Raw genomic sequence first — 22161 nt, forward strand, 5'->3', positions numbered from 1 at the left:
GGAATAACTCAGCAGGTCAGACTGCATCTCAAGAGAAAAGGAATAGGTGACGTTTCGGTTCGAGACCCTAAAGACTGAGAGTCGGGAAAGTTTCCCTTTCCCCTGACTCTCAGTCTGAAGAAAGGTCTTGACCCGTTACATCATCTATTCCTTTTCTTCAGAGATGCTACCTGACTCGCTGAGTTACTCCAGCTTTTTGTGTCTATCTTCCGTCTATGATCTGCACTTGTAGCCAGCGTAATTCTTTTGTCTAGTTACATTTTTAATCAATAGAAACTCTCTGGACAATTCAAGAACCACAGTGTCATTGAATATCAATGGGAGCTGCTTGGAGTGTCTCTTGTTGGAAAAGGCCATTTTCTGTTATATTTATGATGTAAATACAGTTTGCCACATATCCATTCGAGCTTGAATATCGCTGTAAGGAAACACAAACTGTTTCATTATCTGAGGATAGACACAAAAAGCTGGAGTAACTCAGCGGGACAGGTAGCATCCCTGGAGAGAAGGAATGGGTGATGTTTCGGGTCGAGACCCTTCAGAAGGGTCCCAACCCGAAATGTCACCCATTCCTTCTCTCCAGAGAAGCTGCCTGTCCCGCTGAGTTACACCAGTTTGTTGTGTCTATCTTTGGTTTAAGCCAGCATCTGCATTTCCTTCCTACTCATGATCTGAAGAGTTGTGAATGGAACTGAACATGGCTAGCTTGTCAGTTTCTTCTGGCCAAGTGTCTGTAACATTGAGGAAATCCGTTGATAGGATTTGGAGGATACTTAAACAATACTGCAAGCAGAATTTGTGACTGTTCCAAAGTAACATGCACGCATCAATTAATTCAGCTAGGATGTTTCATTAATTCTGATAAAAATAATGACACTATGAATACCAAACAATCTGAAATGAAATAAAAGCCCCGCAGAGTAATTCAATCAGGTTCTAAAAGAGGAGAAACCATATTTTTGATATATCCCTTTGTAACATCTGGCTGACAATTAATTAATTAGAAAAGGAGCCTGCGGAGAATGTCCTAGACTGGCTAAAAAAGCTTTTCTTCTCAGGCTGACATGAATGGAATAGAACCTTCCCAGAAGAACAGAGGTAGAGGCAAAGAGCTTGCAGCAAACACCTGCTTTTACTGACGGCAGCAGATGAGTTTAGAGCCCATTAGTAGTATTGCAAAACAAGGAGAGCTATATCACATTTTACTGTACAGGCGGAATGAAGGCAACTGAATGTAATTGGGACTTACTGGGGCTAAAAATTAGAAATTGCTACTGAATTCTGAATAATGTTCTCTGAGAGCAGTGTAGAAAGCCAACAATCAAAAGTTAGGATGAAGATAGGAGAGGACGGAAGTGACTTGAGATTAAGGAATTTAGGGCCATGTCACTATAGGTTAGAATCTTGCAATGAAATAAATTGGAGATGTGTAAGAAAAGGACTCTCCCAATTCCTACTGAATAGCAAAGGAAAGAGGAACTTGTAAATTGCTGTCTTTCCTACACACACTGTCTTTTCATAATACTCCTTCACATCTGAAGCAGACAAGTCCCTCCTCTGCTGAGGTAACAGAGTTTATGAAACTAACTAGAACAATAATCTAGAAAGCTGAATTTATCAAATCTGTCACTGAATAGTTTGTTTTTGTGATACCTTATCTGTTATCTGAGAAAATGGGACTCAGCTACTTAATTTTTGATAGTTTCTTTTCCTTAAAGATGTAGTACATCTCTTCTAATGCAGGGGACATATTGGAAATTATTTACCACTGTTTGTTTTGTAAAAATATATATTTTTGTGCGCAACAATTGCCATTCATTTCAAGGTTTCGTGGGTTAAGTACTAGTGCAGAGAATTGATTTGAGCATTGGGAGGCTGACTGGCGTGCTGAAAAATAAAATTTGGATCCATACACTTCTTTTGACTCCTCGGTTCATCTTGAATGGAAACCATTGCTTATATCAAGTCACCTGTTTCTGGTAGTATGGTGGTTCTGATACTGCATTTGGAATTTGGAGTCCACATTAATGATCCAGCAACAAAAGCTTTCCACTGTACCTCGGTACACGTGACAATAAACTAAAGCAACGAACTAACTAACTAGAGATGAGTTCATATATCCACATAGCTGTTGGGGAATTTACCATTCTATATTGGATATCAATTTGTAACAGCATTAAGTTTTGATGACAGTAGCCATAAGATCGTAACTAGTGGGCTGTTGCAAGCAAAAACCATTGTGCCACACACATAAATATTCTTCAGAGAAGGCACTTTTGCAGTTTTATGTGGTCTGAAGAATGGATCTGAATTATTGCTCTTCAAGGAATTGGCATGGGCAGGATCTGATCTGAATGGCAACCTCCTGTGCTTGAACACGTTTACAACTCATTGGTGTATGTGTGACTCCAGAACACAACATAGCACTGTGGTTAACAGTAAGCAGTCTTCCAAGATGGGTTAGCTGGCTGCTCAGTTTAAGGACAGTTGACCACACGTAAAAACTTGTGAGTGATGTCTGTTGGATGAATTAAACATTAAGAGACCATAAAATCAAAGAACAGGCGATACCAGAAATCTGAAATAAAAACATAAAATTCAGGAAACAATCAGTAGAACAGGTATTGTCTGTGTAAAGGGAAGCAGAGTTAACAGTTCAGGTAAAGGATTGCTTTTGAGATGAAGGCTGAATTTTTAGTTCATTACTACCTTATCAAAAATAATTGTGCACTGTAATGCCTCTACGAGGTATATGCCACACTACCAATTATACGGCAGTCTTGGACAAGGTTCTCTATCCTTTCCCCCATTTTTCAACAGTATTCTGTAATATTGCTTTATCTGCCTCAGGTAGATATAAAGAAGTCCCTAGAAATACTTTAAAGGGAATAATAGGTGTAGTCCGACTGTCTGGATCAATAACAGCAAATTACATTACCCCAAATCACTGCAGATGCTGAGAACTTGAGCAAAAAACAAACTGCTGGAGGAATCAGTGGATCAGGCAACATCTGGAGACGTGGGGATGTTATCAAAAAGCAGAATAACAGTGGAAATAATAGTTGGGTACCGTGAGAGAGGGACTCTCTGAACTCCCATCAAAGACAGGAGGAGAAATTCATCATAGTCTGCATGCCTTAAAGAGAATTTGTGTGCAGTAGTGAAATAGAGACACGAGTATCAGATGTAGGGTCTTGACTCAAAATGTTGACCATACTTTGTGTCCACAAATATTGCTTCACCGCTGAGTTCCCCCCAATAGTTTGTTGTTTGCTCAAGATTGTTTAGATTTTTTGGACACAATCCCCATCCTCAATAATTGATATATTTGTACTTTGAAAATTATTGAGGAAGGAATAAATGCATCTTTTATCTTTCTAATTGTCTTTATATTGCATTTACATTACTGCAGTCTGACTCTGCATTGCCATTCTGGAAAATTTATGAAATTGATTCATTTCCCCCAATTATTTCCAGTCTTCACTAAGACAGAGATATTTTCCCACTCCAGAATACATTTAGTTCAGCATTGATGCCAGTATGCAAACAAAACACAGGCAATTGGAGTGAAGAATACAATTCATTCAAGGCTAATTGCTTCCATTTTTCTAACTGTCTCATCTAGGATTGTGCGTAAAGTGAGCTTTATAAATCGGGTCAACAATTTGCCTTTAGTCATAACATGTTGGCTTTGATTGACGCAGAACAAGCTTCTTCTGAAGTATGCTTCAACTCTGTCACTGACCTCAGTCCTCTAAGTGTATGAAATCTCATGTCAATAGGATCGGCTGTCACACATTTATTTGTCTGCAACCTTTAGGCATTTGCAGCACTAATGCTGTTCAAATCAGAAGCAGTGAAGAACTGCTCTGAAATGCAACAACGCGAGAACATACTGTAAGATTGGTACTTTAAGACAGAACATTTAGAACGGAGATGAGGAAGAACTTTTTCAGTCAGAGGGTGGTGAAGGTGTGGAATTCTCTGCCTCAGAAGGCAGTGGAGGCCAGTTCGTTGGATGCTTTCAAGAGAGAGCTGGATAGAGCTCTTAAGGATAGCGGAGTGAGGGGGTATGGGGAGAAGGCAGGAACGGGGTACTGATTGAGAATGATCAGCCATGATCGCATTGAATGGCGGTGCTGGCTCGAAGGGCTGAATGGCCTACTCCTGCACCTATTGTCTATTGTCTATTGTCTATAGAACAAATTGGTTTGCATTTTCCCAGAGAGTGAGAGAATGTGCAGAAATGTTGTTATAAACCAGTTAATATCACCACAATTCCTCTGGTCATAGTCGTAGTGTCTTACAACATGGAACCAGGTCCTTCGGCCCATGCCAGCCAACATGTCCCATCTACACCAGTCTCACCTGCCTGCATTTGGCCCATATCCCTCTAAATCTGTCCTATCCCTGTACCTGTCTAAATGATTCTTAAACAAATGTTTCTGGTAGTTAGCTTATTTCTGCAGAATCTCTTATTGTCTCTATCAACATAATTGTTATTCCGTTTTAATAATGCTTATGAATTAAACAAAAATGTAATAACTTACACTAAATTCTATAACAGATATTGAGCATAGAACATAGACCAGCACAAGATCAGAGCTTTCAGCCCAGAATGTCTGTGCTGAATATGATGCCAAGACCAACTGTTATCTGCCTGCACATAATCTATATCCCTTGATTCCTTGCACATCCACATGCTGTCAAAAAGTAGCATAAATGCCACTATTGTATCTACCTCAACCACCTCCCTGGCAGTGCGTTCCAGGCACTCACCACCTCTGTGTAAAAAAAAACTTGCCCCACACATCTCCTTTCAACTTTGCTCCTCTCACGTTAAAAGCTGTAGTATTTGATTTTTCCATCCTGGGAAAAAGATTCTAACTGTCTACCCTATCTATGCCGCTCATAATTCTATATACTTCTATCAAGTCTCCCCACAACCTCTGGCATTCCAGAGAAAACAACCCAAGTCTGTTCAACATCTCCCTGTAGCTAATATCCCCATATTCCAGGCAACATTCTGATGCATGAACTTCACTTGAACAATTTGATCTATTATTTGACACTTTCACACTCCATCTCCAGCTATCTTTGTCCTCTGAAAAGTCAATGGTTTGTCATGAGCATATGAAACAGTAACATTTCATTTTAAAAAACTGGTTCTGACCTCGTAGTATAGTAGTCAATGAAGATATGAGTAAGAAGGAACTGCAGATGCTGGTTTAAACCGAAGATAGACACAAAAAGCTGGAGTAACTCAGCGGGACAGGCAGCATCTCTGGAGCAAAGGAATGGGTGACGATTCGGGTCGAGACCCTTCTTCAGGCTGGTTAGGGATAAAGGAAACGAGAGATATAGACGGTGATGTGGAGATAAGGAACAGTGAATGAAAGATTTGCAAAAAAGTAACGATGATAAAGGAAAGGCCATTGTTAGCTGTTTGAAAGATCTGCTACTCATTGTCAGTTTAGTTAGATATTTCTCCCTATTTCAATAGAATTAAAGTTGAGCATAACCTGTAATTATTGATTCCTAAAAGAGAATTATTAAAGGAGAAATCAATCCTTTTGCAATGGCAGCAGTCTATTTCAAAGAAGTTGTGTGAAAATGATAATGAACCGTGATCATTTTTAGATTTTCACTTAATATTGATATTAGCAGCTGACTTGGGATTTTGTCCACACAATCTACATTTAGAGTTTTTAGCATTTAACTGGTCCATCTTGCCTTCTCTCCATACCCCCTGTTCCCTTTAGCCACAAGGGCCACATCTAACTCCCTCTTAAATATAGCCAATGAACTGGCCTCAACTATCTTCTGTGGCAGAGAATTCCACAGATTCACCACTCTGTGTGAAAAAAAACATTCTCATCTTGGTCCTAAAAGACTTCCCCCTTATCCTTAAACTGTGATCCCTTGTTCTGGACTTCCCCAACATCGGGAGCAATCTTCCTGCATCTAGCCTGTCCAACCCCTTAAGAATTTTGTAAGTTTCTATAAGATCCCCCCTCAATCTTCTAAATTCCAGCGAGTACAAGCCGAGTCTATCCAGCCTTTCTTCCTACCATCCCAGGAATCAATCTGGTGAACCTTCTCTGTATCCCTCTATGGCAAGAATGTCTTTCCTCAGATTAGGAGACCAAAACTGTACGCAATACTCCAGGTGTGGTCTCACCAATGCCCTTTGTGCTTTTGTTGTGCTTTTGATCATTCTTGAATTCGTATTTTGCAGATTTGCATAGCCACACCCAAAATATATTGTAAGTAGATTGCTATAGTTCCAGGATTACGTCATCATTCACTGCGAATTCTCCTCAAGGTATGTCTACTTTGAAGAAGTTCTCCTCCTCTTCGACGAGAGTTTAGCAGCATGCTCTCTCACTGCTCCCCCTCTGTGATTCCTCCTGCCCTCCGACTCTATGACCACGTTTTAACCCAGACTCGCTACCACAGCCACGTTTGTTTTCTCGGGACTTGTCTGCACCTCCATCTTTTACCTTGTGGATTCCAGCTCCGGTTCCAGACCTCCTAGTTCGGACCCAACCCGGACTATAGGTTGCGACACCTGTTTTCACTTCTTCATTCTGGGGTATTGTGTGTAGATTTATGATTTTAAAAAAATAATTTAATCAATTTTTAAATGAGGCTGTAACGTAATAAAATGTGGAAAACATGAAGAGGTCTGAATACTTTCTGAATGCACTGTAAATTTACTTGGACCATCTCTGACATCTCTCTACTGTTTCTGGATCTCGCCATCTCCATCACAGGAGACAGACTAGTGACCGATATCTACTAGTGACCGATATCTACTACAAACCTACTGACTCTCATAGCTATCTTGACTACACTTCTTCCCATCCTGTTTCTTGTAAAAACTATATCGCCTACCTCCAATTCCTCCATCTATGCCGCATCTGCGCCCAGGATGAGGTGTTCCCTACAAGGGCATCAGAGGTGTCCTCATTCTTTAAGAAATGGAGGTTCGCCTCTTCCATTATAGAAGAGGCTCTCACTATGGTATCCTCAATATCCCGCAGCTCCGTTCTTGCTCCCCCTCCACCTATTCGTGACAAGGACAGAGTCCCCCTTGTCCTCACCTTCCACCCCAGCAGCCGTCACATACAACATATTATCCTCCAACATTTCCGCCACCTCCAACGGGATCCCACCACTGGCCACATCTTCCCACTCCACCCCCTTTCTGCTTTCCGCAGAGACCGTTCCCTCTGAAACTCCCTGGTCCACTCGTCCCTTCCCACCCAAACCGCCCCCTCCCCGGGTACTTTCCCCTGCAACCGCAGGAGATGCAACACCTGTCCCTTTACCTCCCCCCTCGACTCCATCCAAGGACCCAAACAGTCTTTCCAGGTGAGGCAGAGGTTGCACCTCCTCCAACCTCATCTGCTATTCCAGATGTCAACTTGTCTACATCAGCGAGACCACGCGCAGGCTCGGCGATCGTTTCGCTGAACACCTTTGCTCAGTACGTCTTAACCAACCTAATTTCACGGTGGCTCAGCACTTCAACTCTCCCGCCCATTCCCAATCTGACCTTTCTGTCCTGGGCTTCCTCCATTGCCAGAGTGAGGCGCAGTGAAAATTGGAGGAACAGCACCTCATATTTAGCTTGGGTAGTTTATACCCCAGCGTTATCAACATTGACTTCTCTAACTTCAGATAGTCCCTGCTTTCCCTTTCTATTCTCTCCCCCTTCCCAGTTCTCCCACCAGTCTTCCTGTCTCCGACTACATCCTATCTTTGTACCGCCCCCTCCCCTGACATCAGTCTGAATGAAGAAGGGTCTCGACCCGAAACATCACCCATTCCTTCTCTCCAGAGATGTTGCCTGACCCGCTGAGTTACTCCAGCATTTTGTGTCTATCATCATTCTCTCTTATCATTTATATCAATTTCTCAACCAGCAGTAACACCTTCCATGTACAAAGAGGTTTTTTTTATGTGTAGAAAAGCATGCCAAACAAAAAATGTTGCTGAGCTCCATAAGACTTTATTAGGGTAGATGACCAAATGCTTGGGGAAAGGGGCAGGTTTTAATGTACGTCTTAAAGGAAGAAAGAGCTCAGGAGAAATTATTATTAGTTGAAAATATACTTGTGAATGGCAAAGCAATTAAGTTTGGAGATTATCAAGAGGTCCAACAGTAATGCTGAGATCTTGAAGTTTGAAGGATATGATAGACCTAGGAATGGGTAACACCATGATGTCTTGAAGATGATGATGATGTTAAAATTAGAGTATTGCTTTACAAGGGGGCAGTCTAGGTCAGCAAACACATTGATATTGTGAATAAGATGTTTAAGTAACAGTGTTTTAGATGACTTCAAAGCATGTGGAGACAAACCATGTGTTCATTGGATTTATTCACAAAGTGCTGGAGTAACTCAGCAGGTCGGGCTGCATCTCGGGAGAGAAGGAATGGGTGACGTTTCGGGTCGTGACCCTTCTTCATTATTAAATACCTTCGATTTGTACCAGCATCTGCAGTTATTTTCTTATACTATATGTTCTTTGGATTTGTCAGGTCTGGATACAATAAAGGTAAGAGATGAGAGATTTAGCTTCAGTTGAGCAGAGGTCATGATAGACTTGAACAACATTAAGGAAGTGGAATATGGAGATTTTGAGTTAGCATGGAGATATAGTCTGAAGCACAATTTTATGCCACCATGATTATGAACTGCGTTCCAACACTTATCTTCCATTTCTCGCTAAGTGGGACGATTTTTACCTATCAAGTTATAGCTAGAACATTTCTATCAATTTTTTTAATCTTGCACATGGATATCTCTGTTGCTCTCCTATCTAGGAACTCTTCCTTTGACTCACGTACACACTGCCTTAGTCCTATTATGTAAATAATAGAGTCAACTTCCACATATGCTGTAGCCCTGACAGACATTTGACCAATTCATCAGAATTGTCAGAGAGTCATGGATAATGTTGTTTTGGATGATTCACAATTTCTTATAGGTCATCTTTGGGAACATGAAAGCCTCATTGCCTCTGCTGGATACTCCATTCCCATTGCAGAAAATTCCATCCATAGCTCCTCTCCTCCTCTGCTCATGGGCTCCACATCTATTCAACCATCAGCTTTGATTTCCATTTCATGACATCTACACTGGAATGACTACCTGCTTCTGCCTCAAAAATGATATCTATCTCTACCTCAGTCCAAAGATAGACACAAAAATCTGGAGTAACTCAGCGGGACAGGCAGCATCTCTGGAGAGAAGGAATGGGTGACATTTCGGGTCGAGACTCTTCTTCAGACTGGTTAGGGATAAGGGAAATGAGAGATATAGACGGTGATGTGGAGAGATAAAGAAAAATGAATGGAAGATATGCAAAAAATTAACAATGATAAAGTCCATCTGCCACTGAAACTCTCACCTATGGCTTTGTCAGTTCCAGAGTCCATTGTTTATATGCACTCTATCTGTGCCGCACCTGTATTTTGTATTCCATTCTATTCCCATTTCATTCAGCTATCCTATCATTTATGATATCCTTCCTTTGTCCTGCCCCCCTGACATCAGTCTGAAGAAGGGTCTCGACCCGAAACGTCACCCATTCCTTCTCTCCTGAGATGCTGCCTGACCTGCTGAGTTACTCCAGCACTTTGTGAATAAAAACCTTCGATTTGTACCAGCATCTGCAGTTATCAACTTATACTATCATTTATGATGATTCCTAATAGATCATGCCTCTAAAATGATCCTTGTCTTCAGATTTTTTTAATAGTCTCATCTCCCTTTAACTCCATTTCTACCTCAATTTCCACACCTAGCCCCACAAACCTCTGCCTTTACCCCCTCAATCTTGTGTCACAAATGATTCTGTTTATTTGGCTCTGACCTAAGCTATTTAGGTCTGCTACTGCAACCCTCACCCCTGCACTGTTAGCAGCCATATCTTCACCACCTGAATCCTTTGCTCTCGAATATTTCCCCAAAAGTTCTGACCTTCAATATTTATAATCATCCCTCTTAAAGAAGAATGCTTTGAAGCTTTGGATCACCTTGATAAATATTTATTTATTTGGCTTAGGATCAAGCCTTTTGATTATATCTCACTTTGCTTGTGTGGTAATATTTCCAATGAAAGTGTAAAAATCTTATGTGTTTTCATGGATTTTTTTGCAATGAGATCCGGGTTCGATCCTGATCACGGGTGTTTGTACGGAGTTTGTACATTCTTCTCGTGACCTGCGTGGGTTTTCTCTGAGATGTCAGGTTTCCTCCCACACTCCAAAGACATGCAGGTTTGTAAGTTAATTGGCTTGGTATAATTGTAAATTGTACCTAGTCTGCATCGGATAGCGTTTGTGTGCGGGGATCGCTTGTCGCTGAAGGGCCTATTTCCGTGCAGTATCTCTAAAATTAAAACGAAACTAAATGTTTCATTTTGATGCCCTCCCATTCCAGATATTAACCAAGCTACACATATTCTGCAATTTGGAAATAATTAATATTTATATTTTGTTGTATCAGTGTCATTGCTTGGCCAACTTATATTCTTTTCAAACTTCCCAAAGACAATTCACTTGAGACTGTAAAATATTGTGCTAAAAAAATATTAATAGGAATGTCACTGAAGCACAAGATTCACATTTTTTTTTTATAGCAGGGAAAATAAGACTAAATGTAGCAGTAGATTATTGTACAAGTAGAGTCATGGAATCACACCGCACAGAAACAGGCCCTTAGACCCATCTTGTCTATGCCGCCCAAGATGGCTCTTCTAAGCTCATCCCATTTGCCTGCATTTGGCCCATGTCCCTCTAAAACTTTCCTATCCATAGAGAATTCATTGAAACTGTTCCATGTAATTTCAACGCTTGTAAGCAAAACTGATAGCTGTAGTAGGGAAAATTCACAATGAATACATTAGATTTAGATCTTATTTTTATGATTATTAACTTGGAATTACCCTTTAACATTAGTACCTCTCTGGCCTATTCTTATATTAGATTCAGTAATAAATATCTTTACACCATAAAACTTACATCCTAAAATTCTTAGGCAAAACGCAAAGTGCTGGAGGAACAAAGTGCTGAGGTCATGGGGAGGTCACGGGGAGGTCACGGGGAGGTCACGTTCTCCCCGTGACCTGCGTGGGTTTTCTCCGAGATCTTTGGTTTCCTCCCACACTCCAAAGACATACAGGTATGTAGGTTAATTGGCTGGGCAAGTGTAAAAATTGTCCCTAGTGGGTGTAGGATAGTGTTAGTGTGCGTGGATCGCTGGGCAGCGCGGACCCGGTGGGCCGAAGGGCCTGTTTCTGCGCTGTATCTCTAAAATCTAAAAAAATCTAAAAACTCAGTGAGTCAGGCAGCATCAATGAAGTGATTGGACAATGACATTTTGGATCAGGACCCTTCTTCAGAATCTATATACTAAAACTCTTGTTTGGTTTTTTGTTTGTTCCTGAACTACAGCCAAAACGGTACACGATAGCGCGACAATTGTAGGCCCACTTTACTCACCATCATCCTTTAGTGCTAATGGAAGAAGTATCATTGAAATCGTTGTTATATTTTTAAAGTTATGCACATATTAAAGTTTAAATCTATCTCCTAGGGAGGGAGGGAGAGGGGTGGAAGGAGGGGGGAGGGAGGGAGGATAAGGGGATTGAGGGGGATGGAGTGGGGGGAGGGGAAGGTGGGAGGGGAAGGGGGGGAGGGAGGGGGGAGGGGGAGGAGAGTGTGGAGTGGGGAGGGAGGGAGGGTGGGGAGGGGGGGAGGGGAGAGGGGAGGAGAAGGTGCTGCACCAATGCAGGAGAGATTTGGGGCCCAAATTTGGTCTAGTACTTTATATATTTGTCACTGAAGTGGTAAAACATGTTTCCAGTGCAATTATTGGAAACCCCAGGGCTGCTTACACTCTGCACCTGTAAATAATGGTTCTGGTCTGCTAAAGTTGTAGTATCAGGCAAAAGACTCATGTTTTACATGAGAATGGCACGTGTTTGTGTATCGACTAAAGGTATGAAGGTGGATTGATTGGTAAATGTTTATGGAAATCAGTCCCAATGCAAAAGATTCCAATGCGTAGAATCATGTGCACTATAAATTGCTTTGGAGAAAAACATAATTGTCCTAAAAATCTGTTGGTCCATGTCCTTCATGGAAAAGAATATGTAATCCTAATCCACTCTGATTGTGTGATTTAAAACTCAGTAACATCGTTTGGATGTGGAGGATGGAGAGTGGGTAAAAATGCCATGGCAGATGTGGGAAAAGGCAAAATCATCCACTGTGGTAGAAAAAAGAGACAGGGAAGAGTATTCTTAATGAGAGATCAGAAGGTGTTGGTGCTCAGAGGGACATGGGCACATTAACATATAATGTATCACAGAACACATCTGAAGAACAAGCCCTTTGGCCTCTGATGTCCTTGCTGGCCGCAGAACCAATTTAAGTGGCATATCTGTCTACACATGGTCAATATCTCTCCATTCCCTAGCTGTTCATGTGTCTGTCTAAATGTCTCAAAGAATGTTAGCATAGAACTAGGGCAAGGCTGACCTATATTGCAAAAATAATGTGAGCATAAGACAGGAGAACACTTTGCCAATTATATATGACCTGTGATGCCTGCTTTATTATATAATAAAACATATACTTGTAATAAGGCATGTAGCATAGATTCACCAGATTCATTCTTGGGATGGAGGGATTATTGGAAGAGGAGAGATTACGAGACTGGGCCTGCACTTCCCAGGGTTTCAAAGAAAGAGAATTGACCTTATTGAAAGAAAAAGTTTGGTTGAATTATTAAGGCAGATTAGAAGTTAATGTTTCAATGGGCAAGGTAACTAGAACCAATGGATAAGTTCTGAAAATAAGGGGTGGCCATTGAGGACGGAGGTGAGAAATTTCTTCACCAAGAGACTAGTGAATCTTTAGAATTCACCATCCAAGAGAACTGAAGAATTAGTTGCTGAGTATATTCAATGTGGAAATTGTAATCATACCAGCAGTTTTTTGAGGAATTTGATCAATAATTGGGGAAAGAACATTTCAAGGTCCCAACAACAAACAATATTACAATTGTTATAGAAAAATGCAGGAAAAATAATTAATAAAGCAACAAATCTCACACTCTTCTGCTTGTTGAGTCTTCACTGATATATAATACAATTTCTTTTATTGTCATTGTACAAGTACAACGAGATTGAGAATGTCACTTCCATATTGATGCTATCAAATATATAAATAAATCGCGGCGAAAATGAAAACAACAAAAGGGGGGGGGGGGGAAGAGAAAAAGGGGGAACAAGGTAAAGTGCAAAAAAAGATTCATGCAGGGGTCAGTTGTGCCAGATGACCCTGGGGGCAGAGACAGATCATGGCGGGCTCTCAGCAGGACCGATTAAGAGCAGCTATAGCCCCAGGGATAAAGCTGTTTCTTAGTCTGGAGGTGCGGGCGTAGAAGGCTTTGTAACGTTTGCCAGATGGAAGTAGTTCAAACAGACGGTGGCATGGGTGTGTGGAGCCTTTGTTGATGCTGGTGGCTTTCCTGAGGCAGCGTGCCTTGTAGATGTCCTCCAGGGCTGGCAGCTGTGTCCCAATGATCCTCTGCGTTCTGCATACGGCCCGCTGAAGAGCTCTCCTGTCCGCTGCCATGCAGCTGAGATACCACACATAGATGCCGTATGTCAATATGCTCTCTGTGGTGCAGCGGTAGAAGGTCATCAATAGCTGTTGTGGCAGATCAACCTTTTTTAGCGCTCTCAGGAAAATCGGCCGTTGCTGTGCGTTTTTGACCAGCGGTGTTATTGGACCATGTGAGGTCCTCTGAAATGTGTGTGCCTAGAAACCTGAAGCTGGACACTCTCACCACTTTGTCCCCTTTGATGAGGACTGGAGCGTATTCCGCATTCTGTCTCTTTCTAAAGATGATAATTAGCTCCTTGGTTTTTGATGTGTTTAGGGACAGGTTGTTCTCTGAGCACCAACTCGCCAGGTTCTGCACCTCCGCTCTATAGGCTGATTCATCGCCGTTGGAGATCAGCCCGATCACCGTTGTGTCATCCGCAAATTTGACGATGGTGTTGGTGGCGAATGCAGGAACACAGTCATGTGTGAAGAGGGAGTAGAGGATGGGGCTCAGTACACAACCCTGTGGTGTGCCGGTACTAAAGGTGGTGGTGGAGGACAGGTGGAGGCCCATTTTCACTGCCTGAGGGCGTTTCGTCAGGAAATTCAGGATCCAGTTGCATATAGGCGAGCTGAGGCCTAGCTGGTGGAGTTTGGAGGTGAGCTTGGTGGGGATGACTGTGTTGAAGGCAGAGCTATAGTCTATAAATAGCAACCTCATGTATGTGCCCTGTCTCTCCAGGTGAGTCAGGGCGGTATGAAGAGCCAGAGATGTGGCGTCCTCTGTGGATCTATTTGCTCTGTATGCGAACTGATGTGGGTCTAGTGATGCAGGGATGGTGGCTTTGATGTGGGAGGACCAACCTTTCAAAGCACTTCATAATTATCGGTGTGAGGGCAACCGGACGGTAGTCGTTCAGATTGCTGATGTTTCCTTTTTTGGGCACCGGCACTATGGTGGCTGATTTCAGGCACTTCGGGACCGTTGCCAGAGATAGAGACAGGTTGAAGATATTTGTGACTACCTCAGCAAGCTGGTCAGCACAGTCCTTAAGTACCAGTCCTGGGACTCCGTCCCATATGAGTGGCACCTGGAAGCAATAAATGCCACTGCCTTCGATCAATGGGGATTCCTGCTTGTGATGGCTGGTCTGGAGAACTCGAGGGTCCTGGCACCATTCTGGATCTAGGTCCAAGGAGAAGTCCAGTGACTTCACTCACAGCACAGTTCTTCAGACCAGCCAATATACTCAATAAACCCACACTACCTCCTTAATCTTAAAACAACAGTAAACTATTTTAAAACTAGGTATCCTCATAGTCATCGAGTCATAGAGTCATACAGCATGAACCAGGCCCTTCAGCCCAACTTGCCCAAGAGGCCCCATCTACACTAAAAATCCAACCCATCTACATTTCGTCAAAATGCGTCTAAACCTTTCCTATCCATGTGGAATTTTTTGAGGATGTAACAAGTAGAATGGGTAAGGGAGAGCCAGTGGATTTGGTGGATCTGGACTTTCAAAAAGCCTTTGACAAGGTCCCACAAAAGATATTATTGTGAAAAATTGGAGCACATGATTATTGGGGGTAGGGTATTGACATGGTTAGAGAACTGGTTGGCAGACAGGAATGAAAGAGTGGAATTTACGGGTCCTTATCAGAATGGCAGGCAGTGACTAGTGGGGTGCCGCAAAGCTCGGTGCTGGGATCCCAGTTATTTACAATATCTATTAACGATTTAGACGAGAGAATTAAATGTGACATCTCCAAGTTTGCGCATGACACAAAGCTGGGTGGCAGTGTGAGCTGCGATGAGGATGCTATGAGGCTGACGGGTGACTGGGATAGGTTGGGTGAGTGGGCAGATGTAAGGCAGATGCATGGCAGATGCAGTATAATGTGGATAAATGTGAGGTTATCCACTTTGGTGGCAAGAACAGGAAGGCAGACTATTATCTGAATGGTGTCAGATTAGGAAAAGGAGAGGTGCAACAAGACCTGGGCGTGCTTGTACATCAGTCACTGAAAGTAAGCATGCAGGTGCAGCAGGCAGTGAAGAAAGCTAATGGCATGTTGGCTTTCATTGCAAGAGGATTTGAGTTTAGGAGCAAGGAGGTCCTGCAATTGTATAGGACCCTGGTGAGACCACACCTGGAGTATTGTGTGGCATTTTGGTCTCTTAATTTGAGGAAGGACATTATTGCTATTGAGGGAGTGCAGCGTAAATTCATCAGGTTAATTCCCAGGATGCCGAGAAAAACATATGATGAAAGAATGGGTCGATTGGGCTTGTATTCACTGGAATTTAGAAGGATGAGAGCGGATCTTATAGAAACATATAAAATTATTAAGGAATTGGACAAGCTAGATGCAGAAAACATGTTCCCGATGTTGGGGGAATCCAGAACCAGGGATCACAGTTTAAGAATAAGGGGTAGGCCATTTAAGATTGAGATGAGGAAAAACCTCTTCACCCAGAGAGTTGTGAATCTGTGGAATTCTCTGCCACAGAAGGGATATGGGGAAAAAGCAAGAACGGGGTACTGATTTTAGATGATCAGCCATGATCATATTGATCATGGATTATTAATTATATCATGATTGTGCTAATCACGGATGTCTCTGGGAACAAATGTTCATCTTGTTTTACTATGATATATCCTGGAGGCCTCGTGATTTACTAGTTCTTCCAAATGAGCTCAATTATTTTCCAAAGCACCTAATTGTTTTTCTAAGTGAGACTCCTATGCTTAACAAAGGGACTGTCAACAGACAACTTCATTTCAACTGAAAAGCCTGTTTTAACCCATACATTACATTCCAACCCTTAGAGTTGTTGGTCTACAGTACTCATCTAACTACGTGTCACTGTCCTGGCAGCATAATGCAGATGATTCTGGCCTGGATAGAGTGAATACGGAGAGGATGTTTCTACTAGTGGGAGACCAGAGGGCATAGCCTCAGAATAAAAAAACCTACCTTTAGAAAGGATATTAGGAGGAATTTATTTAGCTAGAGGGTGGTGAATCTGTGGAATTCATTGCCACAATTGGCTGTGGAGGTCGTCTTTGGGTATTTTTTAAAGCCGAGATTAATATGATTGGGATTAGTAGGGGTGTTCTGGTTCTGGCTCTGGTTGATTACTGCGCAAACACCTCATAAGTGGTTATCTCGCACAGGTGTCGAAGGTTACAGGGAGAAGGCAGGAGAATGGGGTTGAGAGGGAGAGATAGATCAACCATGATCGAATGGCGGTGGCGACTTGATGGGCCGAATGGCCAAATTCTGCTCCTATGAGTTGTGAATTAAAAAATGTACCTAATCTAATCTACAAATCTTGTCAATAAAATAATATCCATAGTTTCTTAAGTTGCCATCTAAAAATGTAAAGAAAAATATGTTGTAATATAAGTGTAGTACAAAGAAATCAACAATAACATATGATATGATGCAAATCCATGGTGACCATCAATATTAATTTCCCAATTTCAGATTTGATGCCACCAACTTGGGCTTCCTCATTTTCTCTTTGTTTAACCTTTTTATGATCTGGTGGACAATTTGTTTGGATTCTTTGGATTCTTTGATGATTGTTTTCCAATAAGTAGATTAAGGTGAAATATCAGGATGGTTAGAGGGCACAAAATGGTGCGATCATTCTGTACACTTGCCAGAGCAGAACAGCCAGGAACATTGCCAATTATGACCATCTACCGTCTATGGTTTATATGTAAAACGAAATAATATCTGCTCTTATTTTCAGTGAAATATCTTATTCATGTCGAGTGTGCTTTCCTGAATCTAAACAACCGGTATTGACCGTCCATGTATTTAAAAGCTAAAATGAATTACCTTGCCCATCCACACAAATTTCAGCCATTGGGGAGGGTAGTGTACCCATATCTTCCCATCCATACACATTGTGGAAGACAGAGCAGGTGGAAATAGGCTCAATGGTGTTAGGGTTGGTCATCTTCTGTAACAGTGATCTGCCCAACAATTGTTTCAGATGTACAGTACATGAGCAAAACAGATATTCATCCTTGAAGATTATGAGTTTAGATTTAGAGATACAGCGCAAAAACAGGCCCTTCGGCCCATCGAGTCCGTGCTGCCCAGCGATCCCCGCACATTAACATTATCCTACACACACTAGGGACAATTTTTTTAAAACATTTACCCAGTCAATTAACCTACAAACCTGTACGTCTTTGGAGTGTGGGAGGAAACTGAAGATCTCGGAGAAAACCCACGCAGGTCACGGGGAGAACGTACAAACTCCGTACAGACGGCGCCCGTAGTCAGGATCGAACCTGAGTCTCCGGCGCTGCATTCGCTGTAAGGCAGCAACTCTACCGCTGCGCCACCGTGCCGCACGGTATGAGGAGCATGATCTATTGTTCGAAAGTGAGGGAAAGACCTCTCTGTTTAGCCTATTCTGCAGTACCTTGAATTCTCAAATGTCATGAGGTCTCTTGTCCATGCACACAGGGGCCGCTGTTCAATTTTAATGGTTTCCACAGTCATTGGTTGTATGAATAGATTCTTGGTGTTATTGTGTAGCGTCATTGATGTGTGCATCTACATGGTGCACAGCGACAGAGTAATGTTTCAGGAGGACGGTCAGCTGTGTAATTGCTCGTCCAAAAATCGCTAATTGCAGGAAAATCTCATTGCATAAACCATATTGTTGGCAGCGGTTATCCACAAGTTAAATTGTTTTTAAGCAGACAAAAGTGAAGTGCTTATTAAAGGGAATTCACTTTTCTTGATAATATGTATCATGTATTTTGAAAACCTCATTGCAAATACAGCCTGCCGAATTTATCTACCACATAACCATAGTTCTTCCTCAATCAATTGATATTAAGCTTTTATTAAACATCCACTACTACTTTTTATTAAAAAACAGCACCTGCAATGTCCATCCTTTTCCTCTTCCCGGGAAGACAAAAAGTTGATTCCTGCTCTCCGTAAAAGATGGAAAGATAGGATACAGAATTCCACCCACATGGAAATAAGAATACATTCTGAGAAATAGACAATAGACAATAGACAATAGGTGCAGGAGTAGGCCATTCAGCCCTTCGAGCCAGCACCGCCATTCAATGCGATCATGGCTGATCACTCTCAATCAGTACCCCGTTCCTGCCTTCTCCCCATACCCCCTCACTCCGCTATCCTTAAGAGCTCTATCCAGCTCTCTCTTGAAAGCATCCAATGAACTGGCCTCCACTGCCTTCTGAGGCAGAGAATTCCACACCTTCACCACTCTCTGACTGAAAAAGTTCTTCCTCATCTCCGTTCTAAATGGCCTACCCCTTATTCTTAAACTGTGGCCCCTTGTTCTGGACTCCCCCAACATTGGGAACATGTTTCCTGCCTCTAATGTGTCCAATCCCCTAATTATCTTATATGTTTCAATAAGATCCCCCCTCATCCTTCTAAATTCCAGTGTATACAAGCCTAATTGCTCCAGCCTTTCAACATACGACAGTCCCGCCATTCCGGGAATTAACCTAGTGAACCTACGCTGCACGCCCTCAATAGCAAGAATATCCTTCCTCAAATTTGGAGACCAAAACTGCACACAGTACTCCAGGTGCGGTCTCACCAGGGCCCGGTACAACTGTAGAAGGACCTCTTTGCTCCTATACTCAACTCCTCTTGTTATGAAGGCCAACATTCCATTGCAAATAAACAGACAAATGTGAAGCAAGATGCACAAATGACAGGAATATAAAAGGAACTCCATGTAAGAGAGCGCAGGGGGGAAAGGAACTGCTTACAAACACAGAAATCCAGGACTGATGAAAAACAAAATGGCAGGGCCATGCAGGGAGAACAAAAGGGGGAGACAAATAGATTGGAAGAAAAACAAAAAGGCATTGTGAGTTGGATCAAAATATATGATGCTGTAGTAATGCCACAATAAATAAATGAATATAGTCAGTTGAGGTGACAAAATAATGTTTGAGGAAGATAGTTAATTGATTGTCCAAAATAACTAAATGCAGTAAAAACATAATGCACTTTGTACAATCTATATCGTTGGCAGGAGTAATCCACGAGCATTATTGTTCTAAGCAGACAAAAGGGAGGTGTTGGTTGATGAAGTGTTTGTTATAAAGGGCAGAGGCCTCATGTAATAGGAATACCCTGCAGGTACAACCTCCAGAACCTGTTTTTCACACACCATAATGCCGGAGCTTCTGTGCTGCATTTACTCACCCAGATTAATAAACAAGCCTTCAATTTGATGACTGTTGTCAGTGAAACAAGAGTTGACAGCAGCCCAAACTTGTTTGGCTGTATCAAGGTATTTCAAATAACACATGGTATTGATCATAACTTGCTGATATTATTAAACCATAAGCCATTAATCATTGCAGTTGCTGTGAATATGATTTAAAATCTATGAAAATTCCATCTGGTGCTGCAAAACTGATGGAAAACCTTATTTACGTTTCTTTAGTCAGTGGTACTCACAGCTACTGCGCATTGGCCAGCAGACAATAAATAAGGTTATCAAAGATTACAACGGGATTTAGATCAGCTGGTAAAGGAAAGTAAATGGAAAGTAGATGGCAGATGGAATATAGCTCTGGCAAGTGTGAAGTGTTGCAATTAAACCAAGGCTAGATTTTTACAATAAACTAGACCAAGTGGACCCGTTGGGCCCATTCCTCGTAGAGGGGGGACAGGGAAGGTGCCACTCATCTCAGCCCCGTGGCACCAGCGCTGTAGCCAGAGCGAGCCGTGGACCCAAAGCCTCACCTGTATTGGTCTAGGACCCTCACCCCCTCCACTCAATTCCCCTTATCCCCCCTCCTCCCCCTCACTTACCCACTCCATCCCCCCTTCCCACCCCAATCCCCTCCCCCCACTCCCCCTCCCCACCCCCACTCCCCCCTCCCCCACTCCACCTCCCTCCCACTCCCCTTCCCTCCCCCACTCCCCCATCCCCCTCCCCTCTTTCCCCCACCCCCACTCCACCCCTCCACTCCCCTCCTCAACTCCCCCCACCCCCACTGCACCCCACCCCCCTTCCATCCCTCACCCGGGGATCAGTCAGACCCCGCACATCACCCTCCCCTGCAAGAGATTCATATATATTGAAAGATGTACAATATTACAATTAATATTTTTACATGATTATATTTTAAGTATATAATTGTTATATTATATTATTATTATTACCCTGTGTGTGTATGTGTGTGTATGTGTGTGTGTGTGTGTGTGTGTGTGTGTGTGTGTGTGTGTGTGTGTGTGTGTGTGCGCGGTGGGGTTGTAGTCCGGTGATTGTCCGGTGCGCTGGGGCGAGGGGGGGATCTGGGACCACACCTCCCAGCGGGCAGTGTGGTGGTGGGAGGCGGGCATAAGATGGCGGAACGGGAGGAGGAGGAGGAGAAGACGGAGAGCGGCCGCCACTTTTGTTGTACCAAAATAATCGCACACAGTACCAATCTCATCTACTGTATCCACTGTTCCAGGTGTGGGATTCTATATATCGGCGAGATCAAGTGCAGGCTCAGTGATCGTTTCGCTGAAACACCTCCGCTCAATCCGCCTAAACCTACATGACCACCCGGTTGCTAAACACTTTAACTCCCCCTCCCATTCCAACAATGACCTTTCTGTCCTGGCCTCCTCTGTTGCCAGAGTGAGGCCCAGTGCAAATTGGAGGAACAGCACCTCATATTTCGCTTGGACAGCTTACACCCCAGCGGTATGAATATTGACTTCTCTAACTTCCAGTAGCCCTTGCTTTCCCTCTCTCCATCCCTCCCCCATCCTAGTTATCTGACCAGTCTGACTGTCCCTGATAATATTTTATCTCTGTATGCTTTCTTGTTACCTTCTCCTAGCTAACAATGATCTAATCTACATTTTCCTTGACCACCATCCCCTTTGAGCTTTCGTTCTCACACCTTATCTCTGTATCTCCCCCTCCCCTGACTCTCAGTTAAGAAGAAGGGTCTTGACCCGAAACATCACCCATTCCTTCTCTCCAATGATGCTGAATTACTCCTGCATTTTGTGTCTAATATATTTTATTATTTTAGTATATACTAGACCAAGTGGACCCGTTGGGCCCAAACCCCTCCTGCATTGGTGCAGCACCCTCCCTTAACCCCCTCCCTGCTCCCCCCCACCCTTCCTTCTCCCCTCACCCCCTCCCTCTATCCCCCTATCCTGCCTTCTCCCTCCCTCACCCCCCCTTGCCTCCCTCCCTAGGAGATAGATTTAAACTTTAAAATGTGAATAACTTAAAAAATATAACACCGATTTCTATGAAACCTCTTCCATTAGCACCAAAGGGACAACGGTGAGTAAGGTGGGCCTAATATTGTTGCGCTATCATGTACCGTTTTGGCTGTAGTTCAGGAACAAACAAACAAACAAATGCGAGTTTTAGTATATAGATGTATAGTACACCTGTTTGGATAGCATGCAAAACAAAGCTTTTCACTGTACCTCGGCATATGTGATAACAATAACCTAAACCTATATGACCGCTTTAT

General features: G+C 42.7%; 1 protein-coding gene across 1 annotated transcript in view; it reads left to right on the forward strand.

Annotated features, from left to right (window-relative positions):
- LOC144603917 (tomoregulin-1-like) overlaps positions 1-22161 on the forward strand; it is a 194097-nt gene that overhangs the window by 36785 nt on the left and 135151 nt on the right. The window lies entirely within an intron of this gene.

This window comes from Rhinoraja longicauda, chromosome 2 (genome assembly GCF_053455715.1).
Source record: "Rhinoraja longicauda isolate Sanriku21f chromosome 2, sRhiLon1.1, whole genome shotgun sequence".
NCBI lineage: Eukaryota > Metazoa > Chordata > Chondrichthyes > Rajiformes > Arhynchobatidae > Rhinoraja > Rhinoraja longicauda.